Source organism: Schistocerca cancellata, chromosome 2 (assembly GCF_023864275.1).
Source record: "Schistocerca cancellata isolate TAMUIC-IGC-003103 chromosome 2, iqSchCanc2.1, whole genome shotgun sequence".
In the NCBI taxonomy this organism is placed as follows: domain Eukaryota; kingdom Metazoa; phylum Arthropoda; class Insecta; order Orthoptera; family Acrididae; genus Schistocerca; species Schistocerca cancellata.
This window is the reverse complement of record NC_064627.1, coordinates 614,004,304-614,025,304: the sequence shown is the minus strand read 5'-3', so window position 1 is coordinate 614,025,304 and position 21,001 is coordinate 614,004,304. Positions and strand designations below refer to the sequence as shown.

The following is a 21,001-nucleotide window of genomic DNA, read 5'->3' as shown; positions in this document are numbered from 1 at the left end:
ATGCAACATTTTGGTTTACTTGAAAATACATTCTGGGTTTAAAGTACTTTCTGTGTGATACCAGATGACACAGTGGTTAGATTATGTGACAGCTACACGATTTTATCACGACGCTACTAATGAGTGACAATTTACAATGTTGCTTTTGCGGTGTTTCTTTTTTATATCGGCACAGTTTTTTTGAATTATTCTGGAAAGTAAAACATGTTTGAGTAGTAACTTTTGTGGCGTAGCTACAATGAGACAGCCTTTTCTTAGCACAGCAATACGTTACAGTACAGTACTTTCTTCATCATGGCAATAAGTGTAATAACTAAGATATCTATACGCAAAGCATTTCACTTTTGTTTATCATGAAGTAAGTACATTAACTTTTGCAGAACTTAGCTTTCAGAGGACTATAACTACAACACTTCCACAGAGATTATCTTACAACAAGACACACAGTTTAGCGCTATAGTAGATGTATTTGAGTGATTAATTTTGTACTTAAAACATTTATTTTTAAAGATATTTGAAGTAAAATGATACAAAGGTTTTCCATGATACATTTCATTCCATTGCTGTAATCTGTATCACCTGAGAGTATTATTCATTAATCCTTAGGGGGGTACACGCTTACTTTGTGTAACACACAAATTACACAGCTATCTGATCATTTAACTGAGAGATAAACATTTTTTTTACTACATCAGTGACACATGTTATGCAATTACACAGTTGGGTAACTTCACACTTATGAAATTGTACTTTGTCTGTACTTTGTGAACTGTTCATATTTTTTGGAACCATTGTGATACTATGAGAGCTTTGAATGATGCATTTGGTAAGGGAGCATGATTTTAAAGTACGATTGAGGTAGATGACACTATTAAATGAGCAGAGAATTTTTTTTGCGATTACATCACAATGCCGTCGAAAACTTTTTGAACACTGTTATATTCATAGGATTTTGTTTCTACACATTTGCAACGCAAATTCTCGACCTGTGAGATTTTGTATATGAGACTGTCACTGTAATGCAAACTGGTGTCGTAAATATTTCAGTAAGAAAGTTAAGTGACCACCTTCACGTAATGAGTCGTGGGCACCCAGCTGCGCGACAGTCGCCTGGAAAAAAGCCATTAGTGTGTGCGTTTCAGAGGCACAGGTGGAGAAAAAAAAGGGGCCATAATCCTCGCTATTGACATTCCTTTGTAGAAAGCATCGCAAATACGACACACTCAAACTTGAAAACATATGATAACACTGTGGCGCTCTTAATTTATGATATTTACAGAAATGCCTAATGAAATGACGAGAAATATTTTTATGTCTATACACCTGATTATGAATACTGTCTTTCTAGTTGAGAGATTGTTATACTACTTTATGAAATGCCATATGGCTACTGAATGATGTTTCATGCCTTCCTTTGTACATATTTGCTCATTTTCTTTAATATCTAGTTTCTAGCTGCACTGCAGCATTGGTTATTATAAAATGTAATAGATGTACTAATATCACTATTTTCTGTCTACAGACCCTGTAAAGAATAATTTTATGATGTACCTTCGTAGAAAAGAGTGCACAAATAGACATTTCCCTTCACAGAAATTGCATAAATTATTTTTTTAATGACTTGGTAACTTTCTTGCAGAGTAAGTTTTTGTGATGCATCATTCTAGTGTTAAAATGTGACATAGGTATTAGACATGGCCACGTTTAGCGTAATATTTTTTCTGCTTGAGGTTTGTCATGTTTAGATATAGGTTATAGCATTTGCTGCTGTATTTTTGTGTTATTACACTATGTGAATTTGTGTTTTTCCTGACTTAATGTGTTTAGCTAATAAGAGTTATGTTGTAGAATTTTTCTGATAATATGTTATTTTCTTTGTAAAGATGTTTAGACATTATTTATTCCGTTCTGTTTTAATGCTCATGTGTGAAGTTGATGTTTCGAAAGTTATTATGATATCTTATGTATGTACTCATGTCATAATTCCTGTAACACTGATGTATATGTTATTTCAATTCTTTTGTAAAGCTTGTACTACAAATGTTATCTGTATTGTTATGTTCTTTAATGATGTATATTGTACCTTTGTAATTGTATTCTTATGTTATAAAATGGTAATTGACACCAGTTCATCATGTTTTTAGCTTGTGAGTTCCATTTCACTGCACACATTTCTGTTGGTCATAGTATATGGACAATATGTGAGAAGTAGGGACTGTTAGTGTTTGCACGTGTGTAAATAATTCAGCAAGGGACTGGATAACAGCATTGCTGGTTCTAAGGACAATTCCAAAAACTTTGTGAGTGCACAAGTGGTGGTTATAGACTTGCTATATTGTCCGCAAGACTCTTCGATGGTGATTGTGCACCTGCACAGTCGTAGCAGATGGCTGCTGGTCATACCTTTATTTCTACAAGGACTGCAGTGTGTCTGCACCTCTGGTGGCCCACCAATACCGTAATCTCTACCAGGACTACAGTGGGTCTACTCTGTGATGATCTGCCTACCAATATTCTTCAAAACTTCGAATGACTCTGCTGTGAGTTTGCTCTGTTGTGACCCATTACTTGTCTGCACGTCGAGAGTCAGCATGGTCTTTCCGTTGGAAGGACAACACTACTTCTTCAAAACTGCATGGAAATCCACTACTTCCGTGTGAATTTTTTTTACTGCTCAGACTCTGAGAAAAACACTGCAATTTTACTGCGATGAATGATCAGGACTGTCTTTATGATGGACTGTGAGAAAAATTTAGCTTTTGACCAACATTGTATCAACAAGTGTGTGCATTTGATATCTTTGTTATTGTAATTATGAAAAATTTTATCAAATCATTATTGGCCACTGCCAAAAACAATTTGTAAAATTTTTTGTGGGGTGTATGGGGGCTATGTAAGTAGGCTGTTTATGTTTTCTTATTGGCAACGTTACGTAGCGCTCTGTATGAAAATCACTGGCTGTGCTGTGTGCAGTCTGTGGCTAGTTTGCATTGTTGTCTGCCATTGTAGTGTTGGGCAGCGGCAGCTGGATGTGAACAGTGCGTAGCGTTGCGCAGTTGGAGGTGAGCCGCCAGCAGTGGTGGATGTGGGGAGAGAGACGGCGAAGTTTAGAAATTTGTAAGACTGGATGTCATGAACTGTTATGTATATTATGATTTTTCAACACTATTAAGGTAAATATATTGTTTGTTCTCTATTAAAATCTTTCATTTGCTAACTATGCCTATCAGTAGTTAGTGCCTTCCGTAGTTTGAATCTGTTATTTAGCTGGCAGTAGTGGCGCTCGCTGTATTGCAGTAGTTCGAGTAACGAAGATTTTTGTAAGGTAAGTGATTTGTGAAAGGCGATTTCGCTCGTATAGGTTAATGTTAGTCAGGGCCATTCTTTTGTAGGGATTTTTGAAAGCCAGATTGCGTTGCGCTAAAAATACTGTGTGTCAGTTTAAGGACAGTAATTCATTAATTTTTCTAAGGGGACGTTTCAGTATGGTGTGTTGGTCATGGTGTCTCAGGTTATGACCTCTTGCCGTCAAGTAATGCAACTATCATTCAAGCAATTTCCAGATGTGGCGCCAAAATTGAGACTCTGGTGTACACATGTACTGTAAACGCATTTTTTACGTCGTTGTGCTCCAATTATAGTCTCATCCAAGCTGTGTGGCCAGTATGAGTAAAACTAATATAAGGTGCTTCAACTACCATTTGCGCATGTGTTGTTAACTCCGTGCTAACAACTGCTGAGAATTCATTAAAACATGTACAATGTATGTACTTGATTCTGCTGATCTGCTGAATTATTTTAAGCTTTCCTTGGATGCATGTACTAGTGAAATATTGGAGTTCTGTTTCTGTTACCGCATTGTCTGAGGCTTACTATGAGATATTCTGATACTGTATGAAGGACCTGGATGCAGATCAAACGTGTATTTTTATATAACGAACGACACCTGCAAATTGAACGAGCATTGTAAAAGAGAAGGAGTCGTTTCGTATAATTTTGGTTTAATATAATAATTTATAATGTAGATCCAGGTATCAGTTGAAGTATTTATGAGAAGCCAACAACACCGGATAAGAAGAAGAGAAGTAACTCTAACAGGAAAATTGGTGAAAAATTTTGGGCTGAAATCAGTAACTCCCTGAAATTTAATTATTAACAGTCTTTGATTGTTTATTTTGTATTTAATATTTAAAACAAATTATTCATAATACTCATCTGATGTGTTGGATGGATTGTTTGGGGGAAGAGACCAAACAACGAGGTCATCGGTCTCATCTGATTAGGGAAGGAAGTCGGCCGTGTCCTTTCAGAGGAACCATCCCGGCATCTGCCTGGAGCGATTTAGGGAAATCATGGAAAACCTAAATCAGGATGGCCAGACGCGGGATTTAACCGTCGTCCTCGCGAATGTGAGTTCAGTGTCATCTGATGTGTTGTTCGACTGTCCGTTCACTTCTTCACAGTCGAACTTATTTGTAAACCACTGATCATTTGTCCAAGTGTCTCACAGTAGTTTACTGAAACCTAAAGATGCACATGTTAGGCGTATTTTATATATCTCTACTTTCTGTGTTTGTGGTTTTGTAGTTCTCGCTTTCGGTACCTTTAGCCACGACTTTTTATTTCTGTGTCTCCATAACAGAAGGGTGTATGTCTTTGGCACTTTTGTTGTACTGGTTTTCAAGTATTACAAAAGGCTTTTCTCGCACTGAATTTAATAGTGAGGGCTAAACTGAAAGAATTCTCGTACAATTATTAAAAATCACTCTCACACTATAAAGATAAAGTTGAATTCCTCTGGAAGGTTGCTAAAGCAATACTAATGCTCGTTTAACCTGCTATTGTTGACTCTTTCAAACTTCTATTACTCCATTGAAAAAGTCTGTAGCTAGTCATATATCGGTGTAGGTAGGAAAGTTGTGTATATTAGCCATATGATAACATGGCTTCCACTTTCTGTACTACATTCTGTTAAAATTTCGTTTTCATATCTCAAACCATTTACGAGAGATGAGAGACGTTGTGAATATTCCTTTTTGACTATATTGCTGGTGCACACGATCGGAACTGAAAACACTACATAAAATTCGTTTTGTGGAGACTGGAGATACATGCAGACCTCAATCCTACACCAGTCTAAATGAAAATTCAAGATATAAGCAAAATTTTATTCACTGTATTGGGTGATCTAATGTGTATCAAACGAAAAATCATAACGACCCGTATATTTTATAGCAGTTTTTTCAAAATTTGAGGCAATTTGTTTCCTAAAAGTAAAATTAAACGCTAAATATGATTACTAACGGATTGACGCGAAAACCTTTTTATTTACCAGAAAGCGGCTGTAAACCTATGAGACTGCAGAACTAATGGCACACATTCGCGACATTTTACTTGTAGTGGCACTGTTGCAGCATGACTAGGTGGTAACCAGCATTCTTTGTGTACGCCTGTAGGCAGCTATAGCTGCACTGTATGGAGCAGCGATTTTGCACGTAGACTACAAGCTTTCTTTGTGCTGCCACACTAAACTGAGCAGTGGGTATCTTAATGCTACATGCTGTCTTTATCAGTCTTTTCGTTGAAGCTAAAAATCCTGAGCAGTGTCACATATCCTGACTGTAGGCATCATAGAGAGGATTTTTGCTATTTTAGCATCTAAAAAAGGAATTAATTTTTGGTGATCAGAAGTCAGGGCGAGAGACCATTTAAGTGGGGACTTGAGTAGAGATCGCCTCTGTACTGTTAATAGTGCTGTTACCCAAAGGGATGTTTAGTTACAACACTAAGACTAATATTTAATGATTGTAGCCTTTTACAAAATGAATCAATCATTTGAAATTCGAAACTTCTGTTGAAAGTTATATCCATCGATCCCACTGAGTAAATAGCAAGTAGGAACATTTCCTTTGAATGAGCACAAAGGTTAATGTAGACTTTGAAGTTGGAAATTTGGGTCGCTATGTTCTCCAACGCTTTTTACCTGACCGCAAAAATTGATTTCAGGCTCTTTCAAATGGTGAAAATAGAAAATTTAAGTGTCTTTTAATAACGACGTAACCAAGTAAAGACTATTTTTTAAAATATTTTGACTTCAGTACAATAGTCAAGCCAAAATCGCAGTAAATTACTAAAAGTTATCATGAATTACTTCGGTCTCCATTATCAAATGTAATAAGTCTGAGGTAAGTCTGCCATTAAGTATGAGAAACTGAAATACAACTGAGATCTAATCAGAACACCTTTGTCATAGGAAACAATTATATGAGTTTATCATGTTAAATTAAACCTTGTTATGCAGTAATGACAAAGAAACACCATTACTGCAACTGAACGCTGTGTAGCTTTTATCTACACAGAACATTTAAATCTTAACGTCAGATTTGTTGTATTAGGATGGCCGTTGTCTAGCTATTTGCATATCGAACCTGAAAAGCGGAAGTCTTGTATTACTAGTGTCAGCAAGTCTTCTGTTATTCTGAAACATACATCGCTCAAGTATGAGGTGGACCCGTTAACTTCATCACGGTGTGTTCTGATACTTGAATTAAGTGTTCTATCTCATACATGAGCGATGTATGTTTCAGAATAACAGCGCAAATGCTAAAATTAATCAAACAAAATTTCCACTTGTAAGGTTCATAACGCCGACAGTAAGTGTGCTTGGTTCTTAGTTTTGACTGAATCAGAAATTTTGGAGATGTTACAGGAGCCCATCGACCCAAATATGTCGGACGACAGGGAACGATACGAAGAGAAGAAGTAAAAACCACTCTTGGCATCTGCAGATGTGGGCACTAGAAGCGTTAAACTGATTAACTTGAACAGTTTCAAAGGTTCGAGCTTGCAAAAGATTTAGGAATACATTCCATTTGCCAGATATTTACGCTGGGAGAAAAAATGTAGATCTGCATGTAGCATTCAAGGTTGCTCCAGTAATAAGTTCGAAACATACCAGATCTGTGATGCGTTCCTGTATTTCACTTGAAAAAGAGATTGCTTAAAAAATTTCCACACGATATAAGACAGCTAAGAGGTTTTAAAGAACCATTTGCACTCGAGCACAGACAATATTTAATTTAGTTAACTTAGATTATATGTACCGATTTTTTAAGACAAGAGAATGCAAAATAAAGCAATTAACACCGCTCTCTTGTCACAGCCAGCAGGCATCAGCACACTCTTATGTCATTCGTTGTCCTAGAAGGACGTAATATTTTGTGTGGCTCCACAGCTAGCCATTTCATCTTTATTTGCAGAAAAGAGGCGCAGAATTAATAAGTTGCTCTCATTTGTAAATGATCTGCAATTATTTCCCTATAATTCGACGTAAGTGTAATTTATATCGTAATGTATATGTTAAAAAGAATATATATTTTATTTAATAGTATGCTTTTCTTTGTTTTAGTAATTTTAGTCACTCCATTTTCATGATTGAAGCTCAGGTCAGATATTAGACTTTGTCTACAAAAAATATATAATGAGCCTTGGCTACGTTCCGTACATCTTCGGACGTGCGAAGCTCGATAAATTCACGGCGTAAATTTTAATCTCTCAATTACTTACTCAGGCAAACAAGTATTATTATTATTATTATTATTATTATTATTACAAATTATTACTATTATTATATTATTACTATTATTATTATATTATTATTATTATTACTATTATTATTATTTTAATTTCAATTTCATTTATCTTGTATGTAAATATTATTTATGTATTTGTATAGATGTATGACATTTATGATATTATATGTTTGTTGAATCTGTGAAACATGATACGTAACAACTTATGATTCATAACATGATAAATAAAGAAAATACGTCAACAAATTGGTCAGCTGCAGGTGGTACACCTTTGCCTTCGCAATTTGGGGGGCAGTTTAAGGAACCATGTGCACTCGAGCACAGACAATATTTAATTTAGTTAACTTAGATTATATGTATCGACTTTTTAAGACAAGAGAATGCAAAATAAAGCAATTAACACCGCTCTCTTGTCACAGCCAGTAGGCATCAACACTCTTATGTCATTCGTTGTCCTCCAAGGACGTAATATTTTGTGTGGTCATTCCGCAGGTAGTTAGAGAACGCCGACAGTAAATGTGCTTGGTTCTTAGTTTTGATTGAATCAGAAGTTTTGGAGATGTTACAGGAGCCCATCGACCCAAATATGTCGGACGACAGGGAATGATACGAAGAGAAGAAGTAAAAACCACTCTTGGCATCTGCAGATGTGGGCACTAGAAGCGTTAAACTGATTAACTTGAACAGTTTCAAAGGTTAGAGCTTGCAAAAGATTTAGGAATACATTCCATTTGCCAGATAATTACGCTGGGAGAAAAAATGTAGATCTGCATGTAGCATTCAAGGTTGCTCCAGTAATAAGTTCGAAACATACCAGATCTGTGATGCGTTCCCGTATTTCACTTGAAAAAGAGATTGCTTAAAAAATTTTCACACGATATAAGACAGCTAAGAGGTGGAAGTAACAGTCGTAAGTTCCGTAATCGTCATATATACATATCGCATATATTATTACACAAGAATATGCAGTGAACAGTGTGTTGCAAAATTTAGTCTCTGAAATGGTTCTTTTTCGACATTTTTACACAATGTGCACGTCATTTGCATAAAATACCTTTAAAGAACAAATAAGTGATGTGTAGAAGCTCTGATTTCTGTTAATTGATGTTTTGTAACACAAAATTCCTTAAAATTCCAATAAACAGCAGTAAATAAAGATGTTTTGTATTTGAATTTTGTAGGGTCATAGTGACCTAATGTATCATATTTGATACACGGGCTACAGCTACTTTTCCTTGGAAGAGACCTGCAGTAACACACAGAATACATGATGTGTAGGTCAGTAGGTCACGTATTTAATGACACTTTTTTTCAAATTGGCTTCTAGCGATGCTAAGAAGAGATAGATTAAGAATTTTCCAATTCTTTTATTTAAATGTTTGGTTTCAAGTCTGTAGAGGATAACTGATTCTGAACAACAATGCAGGATGTTTGACAATCGTGTGACAACAAGTTACTTCCTGGATGACACAAAATTAACCTACAAATATCACTTGATATTTTTGTATGAATTGCATCGATTAATAGGAGTGATTTTCACATAATGTGTGAAATAATATTATCAATTTATGGTCTTGTGTCCACGGAAATCATTTGACTAGGAAACTGCGAGCAATCTCCTCTTTTACGTTGTGAGACCATCCTTCATAGCCAGGAGTGGAGGAGTAAGGTAGAGCAGAATGTTGTAAAATTTCGTTAGTTATGAGTAACATGGATGCCTGGGGAGGGTATGTGCTTTGGTTCCTGATTAAAGTCTCAGTGGAGGATATATTTTTATCTGTTTTGAGGCACAGCTAAAAGAAGTCAAGTCGAAAATCAAAATGGAAATGTTATTTTTTTTTATTTATGGCATGCCACATTACCGTACCACTTCATTGTGACATGGGACAGCAACTAAACACAGTTTGTTTCTGTGTCCAGAATGAATAATACCTCAGTAATAGAATCTAATGCAGCCACGCTGCCTTTACAGATACTTAATGTCTTATTAAAATCGATTTTAGCTTTATCACTGTTGTGGTGATATGAATTTCATTTGAATTAGTACAGTGTATATTTTCGTAGCGTTGACCGTTATTTACTTACACACACCATTAAACATCACAGAGAAATTAAATCTAAAACAATCTGGGAAGCTAAGTAATTTAACGATTCCACAAATGGTTCAAATGGCTCTGAGCATTATGGGATTTAACTTCTGAGGTCATCAGTCCCCTAGAATTTAGAACTACTTAAACCTAAGTAAACTAAGGACATCACACACATCCATGCCTGAGGCAGGATTAGAACCTGCGACCGTAGCGGTCGCGCTGTTCCAGACTGTAGCGCCTAGAACCGCTGGGCCACCCCAAGTGGCTAACGATTCCACACCTGTATAAATCTACAGGATGTGAGTTAAAGATATTAAACATTAAAATATGAAGATAGGGATACTGATTTTGAAGAACAGAAAGAACCTGAACCTGGAGGTGGCTGTTCAAACAGTAGCGACGTCCATCTACAGAGCAATAGCAACAGTCCAGTTAAAGTGAGTACGATCTATTTACAAGCAAACCGTCGAAATCCCGTGTGATAGAAGATATTGATTACAGCCTATTAGGAAAAACTGATGAAAGCTGTGGCAGTCGATGCTTCAATTCATTTAGCAAACTAGTGAGACATTATAAGAGCATTAAAAGTAAATCAAATTACCGATTAATAGTAAATTTTTCGTCTAGTGAAAGGCAGCAGGAAATCGTTTGAAAGAAAACAGACTGTTCCAATTGAAAGCTCTGGAAGAGCATGTGGTATCACAATTTGACATAGAGAAGTCGTGTGGACCAACAATTCACTGTTGACATCTGCAGAAGTGGGCACTAGAAGCGTCTAGAATGGTTGACTTGAACAATTTCAAAGTTTGAAAGTCCTTTATCGACAGTCTTAAAGCTGAGTATCGCATTTTTCTACATTTTCCACACAGAAATACACAGAAGACGATAATACTATACTTCAGATGGCACAACAGTTTGTGGAAGAAGTAAACGTGTTTATGATAGAGCACAGTGTTGAGAAATAAAATGTTTGGAACAGTGACCAGAGCCAGTTCCAGTACGAAATGTCTTCACCATCAACAGTGTACCTCAGAGGAGAGGAGAGAAAACTACAGCTAATTTGTTGTAGTCTCTACATAGCTCTACCGACAGCTTCACAACTGACGTCGCTTTATCAATGACAGATTGACCGGCAAACAAGTTGTACATCTATTTTGAAGAGGCAAAAGACACTATTGCGATAAACATTTCAAAGTAACATGAAACAACTTGCCCACGAAACATTCGTGTGGAGCCAAGCAAAAGTAGAACAATGACCAAAGAACAACAAGAAACGATTTATAACTTTAGTTCTTGGCCGACACGCAGCAAAAGAAAAGAACGTGTTGCTGCGTAATTGATGATGAGGGTATACGCGTCGTAGTTGTCTAGGTGCAAGTTATCCCAACAAAAAAGTTGCACTGCAGATATTCCACTGAAATTCACAAAACACAACCATCTCTTGGTGGTTACATCTTGCGGCAATATAGGCTCTCCATCAGAAGGATTGCTGATTATCTAAGACTACAATGTTCCAAAACACAAACGAAGATTCACGAAAGTTTTTCATTATCAGACTTCGCTCTGTGGTTTACTGTCAACTTTCTGCAACAGAGTATATGCATATTTTATAATATACTTGGTGAAAGGCCTGTTATTCCATTATCAGTTAAAAATATAATTAATAACACTTTTGTTATTGGACTGATTGAATACGGAAGTGATTTTGAATATAGAAACTTGGATTTAGTGAGGTGTTGACTTCGTTCTCTTCCACATTGTTTTAACCACTCCTGCAACCGCAGAAGGAGGATTAGCATAAGAACTATCAGGTGTGTAGGATGTGTGTGTTTTGAGCTATACGATTACTTTAGACAGTGTATTTTTGCACTGTTGACTGAAAATGCATATTACACTGACATCATTGAATTACGTGTTACTATTCTTCCAACTCCCTATTTACCTATTACTTACATCTTGTTACTTTATTTCTCTCTATTAAAATGCTACTTGTGGTAGAATGCAACGTTTTGCATGGAAATTATACAAACCACTGGTCTTTCTATGATTGGGTGTTATTCTAAACATGGTTTTGTACTGTTCCGAAAGTTCGTTGTAGAAGCTGTCCGTTTTTAGTAAATAGTAGAAAAGTAGCCCCACCACTTTGTTTACCAATCAGGTGACGATGAAGCAGTTAAAAGCTCATCAACAAGATGGATTCTATACTGTTAATGGGGATGTAGTCAAAGGAAGTCTACATTCGTGACTTCATGTTCTGAAGAGGCTGCAGAAATAGAAATGCATGTGAACTGTAGGAAAGGGAGTGTCTGAAATTTGCTGTACCAATAGTAAATATCAAGACTTCTACAAGAGTTTTCACAGAGTCCGCCTTTGTTGACATATCTATCCACTTATTTGTTACAGAGTACGAGGTAGTTCCAGAAGAGAAGTGCCAGTGTGGTGCGACAGACTGTCCAGAGAACTCGAGGTCACACCGGAATTTTCAGCTACAGGAAGAGCCCGAAGTGGCTGACTCGCAGGCGCCCGAGCTGAGTTCAAGCGGCTGTCTTCACTTATTATCATTAACATACAATGTTTCGAGCTTTTTTGTTTTCCTCGTTTCTGTAACAGGCTTACTCCTAACCCAAGTCAGTTTACCATATTAGTTGCTACATTTTTAGTCATGAAATAAATTGATCTATTTCTATCAGCGCCACAAATCAGCTGATGATTGAAAAACATGCAGTAGCTCAAAAATCAACATTTCTTTTGTCCACGACCGTTACATACAGTCGTGGGTGCTGTCCATTAGAGACAAGACGACAGAGGAATAAAAATCTATTTCGAAGTACATTTTCGTGCAGCAGCAAGCAGGTCATGAGGAAACAAGACGATGTCATCAGAAATGGAACACAAGCTCGGATAAGGATGTGGTGGGAAATCAGTGGCGTCTTTTTTTGAAAGGAACCATCCTGACATGCATGTTAAGCCAAAAACGAAATTCTAGCGAAGTTTAATGATGAGTAATCGAATGAGATTTGGTATCTCTCCAGTCGAAGTGAGAAAGGCTGTACCGTTCTTTATGATGCTTTGTCTTCAGTACCACTTAACAGAATGTCGTCTCTGCCATGATTACTTCCTGGTAACAGTCAAAATGTCATCAAACTGATTTGTTTACATGATTTAATGTTATTAATTTCGTCTCCTTCGTGAAGTCACTGCAAAAATAGACTTAATAACGGAGAAAATCTCTCAAAAATTCTTTCTCAGACCACTGATAAAAAGATAGTAAGTATATAAGTATTCGAAAGAATCAGTAGGAACCTTAATGGTAGCAGGATAAGTGAAACCATACAGTGATATCGGAGTTTTATGTTTGCAAGATCTGAAGGATGTGAAGTGATGTGAATTGTTCATCATACTTCTACGCTAGTTATAGGAAGAGCGAACGGATATTCGTCTTGTCGCAACACCTCTGGGGAAGAGCAGTGCAACTGAAATCGATCATGGTCTAAGCTGTGTATGGCCCACAACATCTCTGTGCACGAGGTTCAAGCCTATGTTACTTATAATCCGTCTTTACTGCAAAAATGTTTATTCACAAGACTGGTTTCGATTCCTCTAGAACCTTCTTCAGATTTGCAAGTTTCAGTTACAGGAGTAACCCGTCCATACACAGCAACCTTTTTATGCTGCGTCCTGTAGCCGAAATTTGCGGATCTGAAGATGGTTCTAGAGGAACCGAAATCAGCCACGTGAATAAACGCTTTTGAAATCAAGACGGATTATAAGTAACATTGTATAACCAGTGATTGCGGCATCCCAATAGACATTATGTCTGTTTTTGCAAAATGCTAGGTTCAAGGCTTTAAAAAAAATTATTTCACTTCACTTTTCTAAGGACAATGTGGCATACTTTACTTCCGCGTGAAAGAATGTACTACATACATAACTAAGATGCCATTTACACTAAAAACCGAAACAAGTAACATTTCTCATGTTAAGTACGTATGTGTACCTGTGTAGAGCTGTTAGTGAGACGTAAAGCATCGGCTCTTTCTCTGTATACGAAACAATTTACACACTTTCGCTTCTAGCCAGCTGGGTATTTGATCTTTAAAATATTTCCTTATTTCTTATCCACTTTTTATATGCTCCAATTTTTTTCTGCATTACAAAATTTACTCCGCCAAATTGAAAGTTTTCCCATTTTCCAAGTCACAACATTGTCTTCTGTTAAATTATTACTTATTAAGGCGCACGACCGACGAAGTTTTCCTTAACCGTCCATACTTTATGTAGGATGTCTTTCCTAAGAGTCGTTACGTGCCCTTTCTATAGAGTTATAGCAGATATTTGCCATTTCCATTTTGAATTCTGTAGCTAGACTCAATCCTAACAAACAATGCTCGTCTAGCCTTTCATATGACGGGTAGTGTCTACAGAAGGCGTCGTTTGTTGCCCGTTATACGCAAAATGATTTTTTTAAGGAGGGGAATATATTGCTCCCAAATTTAATCATGTGCAATATATATGTTTAAGTTGGCCTTATTGTCTGTAACTAAAGAATGAACCATATATTTGAAATAGAGTTAATGTTTTACACTGGACTTAAACGTGCAGATCTAAAAAAAATTACAAATGCTGCACAAAACACAACCTTACGTCTAAGAACATAAAAAAATTTCGAAGGTTGTGGAAACTGCTTAGGTAGTTTCTTGAGTACACTCCCTAACGTGATTCTAAGATTGTTAACTACACTCCTGGAAATTGAAATAAGAACACCGTGAATTCATTGTCCCAGGAAGGGGAAACTTTATTGACACATTTCTGGGGTCAGATACATCACATGATCACACTGACAGAACCACAGGCACATAGACACAGGCAACAGAGCATGCACAATGTCGGCACTAGTACAGTGTATATCCACCTTTCGCAGCAATGCAGGCTGCTATTCTCCCATGGAGACGATCGTAGAGATGCTGCATGTAGTCCTGTGGAACGGCTTGCCATGCCATTTCCACCTGGCGCCTCAGTTGGACCAGCGTTCGTGCTGGGCGTGCAGACCGCGTGAGACGACGCTTCATCCAGTCCCAAACATGCTCAATGGGGTACAGATCCGGAGATCTTGCTGGCCAGGGTAGTTGACTTACACCTTATAGAGCACGTTGGGTGGCACGGGATACATGCGGACGTGCATTGTCCTGTTGGAACAGCAAGTTCCCTTGCCGGTCTAGGAATGGTAGAACGATGGGTTCGATGACGGTTTGGATGTACCGTGCACTATTCAGTGTCCCCTCGACGATCACTAGTGGTGTACGGCCAGTGTAGGAGATCGCTCCCCACACCATGAAGCCGGGTGTTGGCCCTGTGTGCCTCGGTCGTATGCAGTCCTGATTGTGGCGCTCACCTGCACGGCGCCAAACACGCATACGACCATCATTGGCACCAAGGCAGAAGCGACTCTCATCGCTGAAGACGACACGTCTCCATTCGTCCCTCCATTCACTCCTGTCGCAACACCACTGGAGGCGGGCTGCACGATGTTGGGGCGTGAGCAGAAGACGGCCTAACGGTGTGCGGGACCGTAGCCCAGCTTCATGGAGACGGTTGCGAATGGTCCTCGCCGATACCCCAGGAGCAACAGTGTCCCTAATTTGCTGGGAAGTGGCGGTGCGGTCCCCTACGGCACTGCGTAGGATCCTACGGTCTTGGCGTGTATCCGTGCGTCGCTGCGGTCCGGTCCTAGGTCGACGGGCACGTGCACCTTCCGCCGACCACTGGCGACAACATCGATGTACTGTGGAGACCTCACGCCCCACGTGTTGAGCAATTCGGCGGTACGTCCACCCGGCCTCCCGCATGCCCACTATACGCCCTCGCTCAAAGTCCGTCAACTGCACATACGGTTCACGTCCACGCTGTCGCGGCATGCTACCAGTGTTAAAGACTGGCTGACACTGACGGCGGCGGTGCACAAATGCTGCGCAGCTAGCGCCATTCGACGGCCAACACTGCGGTTCCTGGTGTGTCCGCTGTGCCGTGCGTGTGATCATTGCTTGTACAGCCCTCTCGCAGTGTCCGGAGCAAGTATGGTGGGTCTGACACACCGGTGTCAATATGTTCTTTTTTCCATTTCCAGGAGTGTAGATTTTAGTATCTAGGCAGTTAAATTCCTGGGTATAAAGTCCTCTAGGCACGAGAGTCTCCTCTTCAAAATGGAAAGCTCATTAGACTGCACGGTGAATGGTATAAACGAGCAGTGACGTCTCTTCACCACCTGTCATCAGGATTCGAGCCGTACTACACTACGAGATAGGCTTTATTGAGAGAAAAAAAAATTCCTTTCGAGCCTATGCCTAAATTGAGTAGTACAAATGTTAAAACGTATTATCACCAATGTCTAGAAACTCGCCTTAGTAGAAATTTGTCTTCTCATTGCGGTTTTGACAAGAACTGCCCCTAAGACGTGCGTGAAAATATCAACTCAATTGCGTTGCCGAGGCGTGGCAGTTAATTTACGTGGACACCTGTCTTTTTGTTTCCTCGCCTCTACTACAGTGACACACAACGCAAAATCAAAAGAAAGGAAAAAAGAAGCAAACTAAACGACTCAGCGTGGTAACCAATTTTATTGACTGCTGTAGTTGTAATGTTGATAATAAGTATGACACATTGAACGATAACAGATTCTTTCAAGTGCAAGGAAAGTCAATGTGTTTCTACTTGCTGCAACCGCAGTTCACGGAACGGAAAGTGAGAAGGGAACTTAACGATAACATTCGATGACGCCATCGGGTGTCTAAACATATATAAATGAAAATATAACGCAGAAAGCAGTAGAAGTTTTTATCGAGTAAAATGAAGGCTGCTCTGTTGCTTGTTGCTGGTAATTATTGGCAGAATTTATAAACTTTCATTAACGATAATCATTTTTTCTTACCTCCATTTCACATAATTTCTCATGTATGAATGCGAGTGAAAAGCAATTTCTACAGTCGACGAAGTACAGTTAATTTTCGCAATTGGCGACGTCAAGTTCGGAATTGAAAACAGGGTCAGGAGTGTTCTAGGAAGATTTTTTCATTTTCTTTGCTTGCGAACAATGGCAGTTCATAGATAGTTGACGAAAGGCGCTCGTGTTGCTTATATAATGGTAAGACCCAAGCAATTACAAATGTATAGTTTGGATGACTAGTTCTTATACACCCATGAGAAGCAAACTAGGAATCGTAGCGAGCATCGAGAAAACAGATGCAAAGATTATCATATAAACATTTTGCAAAGTTACAGATAAAACCAGGTAACTAATATAGTATGAAAAAACGGTATACACTGAAAATAAGCACAGCATGGAAAAACGAATACGAACAAAATTTCAGAAGAGTTCATAAAATGGTTCAAATGCGTCTAAGCACTATGGAACTTAACATCTGAGGTCATCAGTTCCCTAGACTTAGAACTACTTATACCTAACTGACCTAAGGACATCACACACATCCATGCCCAAGGCAGGATTCGAACCTGCGACCATAGCAGCAGCGCGGTTCCGGACTGAAGCGCCTAGAACCGCTCGGTCACAATGGCCGGAAAAACAGTTCATAAGTTTAAGTATTTGTGAGAATGGAGCCAACCGAATGTTTATCACCACATGTAAGAATAGATGAAAAAAATGGAATTAGCATACACTCACCTAAAACTGGTATAATAATATATGAGTACCGTTCCAGGTAAAAATTAAACACTTCGCTACAGTAATTAAACTAAGCACTTTACGCATCTGAATGAAGGATACAAATACTCAGAAAAATTTTAGGAACGCGAAAGCGCAAAGATAACAACTGGACAAGAGGAGAAACGAAGATCTATACAGATACACAGAAACAATCGGACATAATAAGAAAGAGGAGATTAAGATTTTGCGGTCATATTTACAGAATGAATGAAAATGCAATGAAGAAGAATATCTTTACAAATTAAAGTACACTATTGAATGTTTGGAGGAGACAAGATAGGTTTCGATAAAAATTAACGTCGTAGGAAACACCATACAAGCCACGGAAGGTTTCAGACTACTGATGAATACTACAAAATTCCCTGTCCAAAAACGGAATTGATAAGCCTCTGAAGGTGATGGCAAATGAACAGAGGCACACCATTGGCGAATGCACGAAGAAGCGCGGGTAAGATAGAAAGACAAAGATTGTATGTTTGTCTTAAGTTGTAAGCAATATATATATATATATATATATATATATATATATATATATATATATATATATAGCCTTAGTAATCCTGTTACAGTTGTGAAATATCAGTCTAACGATACGGAAATTGAGCTGGTTCCGCATCTTCGTAAAGCCCTCGCACTCACTAAACAAAAGCATCATTCTTCGTCTTCTCCATCTTCTCAGTCCGTCCTGTCCTATCAATTCAAGACGGACAAGAAGTACACAGGAACATACAGACGGTGTGCCCTGAGAACCATCTCTATTGTGGGTGAATTTCACTTCATCAAGAAGTTTCCAATAACTCTCGTACTTGCAACTGATTTTCCTGCAGCCAGTTTTATGTGGTCGTTCCACTTCAGGTCGCTTCGGACAATTACTCCTAGGTATTTCCTGGTTTTAGTGAATTTTCGCTAACAGTGTAAATGAAGTGTTGTGGGTTTTTTCACGTGTTTATGCGCAGTGCTTTGGTTCAACTACCAGCGCATCAAACGATAATCGTTCCTCTGCAAATTTCCGTTTCCCTACAGTCTTTTAACGTAGCAACCTCGCTACAGACATCAGTGCCGTTCGCGAGATAGCTTACGAGGTTTCCGTCGGCATCAAAGGATCATTTACGTAGAGGGTGTTAAATAGAGGTATTCCATGTATTGACAGATGGTTGTATGGCCCAAACAAAAAAAAAAAAAAAAAAAAAACAAAAAAGAATCCAATAGACCTTATTCCGAATGAGCACTTGTTAATCTTCGCTACTGAGAAGCTTATTTCGCCTACTGTAAGCTATTTGCTATATCGAATTATCAACAGAGTGCAGTAAGCAACTGAGCAAACCAGTGGGACCACGTTACATTCTTGTTGTATCATAACATATCACTCACATATACTCTCCTGTGTATAAAACTGTTGCACAGTAAATAGAAACAAAGCATCTAATACGAAGACTGATGCTTACCTATACAGGGTGTTACAAAAAGGTACGGCCAAACTTTCAGGAAACATTCCTCACACACAAATAAAGAAAAGATGTTATGTGGACATGTGTCCAGAAACGCTTAATTTCCATGTTAGAGCTCATTTTAGTTTCGTCAGTATGTACTGTACTTCCTTGATTCACCACCATGATTTCATACGGGATACTCTACCTGTGCTGCTAGAACATGTGCCTTTACAAGTACGACACAACGTGTGGTTCATGCAGGATGGATCTCCTGCACATTTCAATCGAAGTGTTCGTACGCTTCTCAACAACAGATTCGGTGACCGATGGATTGGTAGAGGCGGACCAATTCCATGGTCTCCACACTCTCCTGACACGCTATTGTCTACGTAACCCCGGTACCAAATGTAGAGACTCTTCGTGCTCGTATTGCGGACGGCTGTGATACAATACACCATTCTCCAGGGCTGCATCAGCGAATCAGGGATTCCATGGGACGGAGGGTGGATGCATGTATCCTCGCTAACAGAGGACATTTTGAACATTTTCTGTAACAAAGTGTTTGAAGTCACGCTGGTACGTTCTGTTGCTGTGTGTTTCCATTCCATGATTAATGTGATTTGAAGATAAGTAATAAAATGAGCTCTAACATGGTAAGTAAGCGTTTCCGGGCACATGTCCATTCTTTCTTTGTGTGTGAGGAATGTTTCCTGAAAGTTTGGACGTACCTTTATGTAACACCCTTTATAACTTTTCATTTCAACTGATTGTCAGGGATACCATAGCAGTGCTGCACCATATGAAGAGCCATAATTACTACAGCTGTCTTTTACAATGACTACTTGATTGAAAATGAGTTGTCAGTTTAAAGGATACTTTTTCCTTTTTACTATATTTTTCACTTATGACCTTCTCGGAAGTTATGATGAGAGGATATTACTACGCTTAAGGTTAACCCGTTAGGTCAATAAGGTTTGATCTGACTAGACCAATCTAATGTTCCAAGAAGCTACTACGATACTGGCATGCGTATAACACAACTATAAAACTACTGGATGGATCTTACTTTGCGATGAGTTGCTTGCCGTACGATATAATGCTTATTATGCAATTCAGTACAGACCGTAGGCTCTTTTTGATCAGCCTCAATGCACTTGGGCCTTACTGCTTTTTCCATTAACTCTAAAAACCTTCTTGCGACCATGTGCTATGCACATATATGTGCTCTCCCACTTATTTCTTAGCTTCCCACTTATTATAACACCATTTCCAGCACAATTTGTCATTTCTGCCCCAAGACACACGTCCTTACCACAACGCAGATTATTCGCAACTGTTCCCTCAGCACGTTCTTACGCCAACTATATTATCGTTACATGAAATGTATGACACATTTCATACCAATATAACATCCCTAACATTGCCAGAGTATTTACTGCAACGACTTAACATACTTATTTATTATTTATTCTTCCAGCATATATTAGAAGCTCATAAAACCTCATTTGTGATGAAACTCACAAGTACATACAGTTTCAAAAATGGTTTTAAACTTATGAATCCAAGTAGCCGGAAAATACGTGCGGCACTGTGTCGTAGTTTTACAAGCTATTACATGCGACCTGCATTTGTGAGCCATCTGTAAAGGAGCTTATCAAAATGGAGTTTGGTATTTTCCTTGTGAAATAGCATCCTTAAATTTTGTGGCAATGGCAGGGAAAAAACGACAACGTAAACGTTTTTCATAAGCTGTACAAAATATACACGGGTTCCGTTAGAATTAACGTATCTGCTGCACTTGCAATGAATTGTGAATACGGTTTCAGTATCACCAAGTAATGTAGCTGTAAAAGTACGGATCTTAGAGCTCATGTCTTCTGGACATTTTGCTTATGTTTTCATCGAAAATACCACCTCCCAGACTATGGAATACCCCTTTCACACTGTGTATATTGTGAACAGTTATAGCCATATCACAGCTCGCTGTGGTACCATTGAAATTATCTTTTGGACTATCACTTTTGTTCCATTAAGAGAGTTGTGTTGAATTATTTCTGCAATGAATTACCGAATAAAATCATAAATCAGGTCCAATATCCGGTATTCTCTTACGTTGTCCACTAAATGACATTTCGGAACTGTATCGAATATTGTTCGGAATAATTGAAGTAA

The 21,001-nt window shown here is 38.4% G+C and overlaps 1 protein-coding gene across 4 annotated transcripts in view; it reads left to right on the top strand.

Annotated features, from left to right (window-relative positions):
* LOC126162273 (uncharacterized) overlaps positions 1-21,001 on the top strand; it is a 321,006-nt gene that overhangs the window by 77,436 nt on the left and 222,569 nt on the right. Inside the window, exon 1 of one of the 4 annotated variants that reach the window (XR_007535046.1) lies at positions 16,525-16,553. The exons of the other annotated variants lie outside the window; for them this stretch is intronic. The gene's annotated coding sequence lies outside the window, so the exon portion shown is untranslated. Of the gene's footprint in view, positions 1-16,524; positions 16,554-21,001 lie in introns of those variants that run through there. 4 annotated transcript variants of the gene reach the window in all.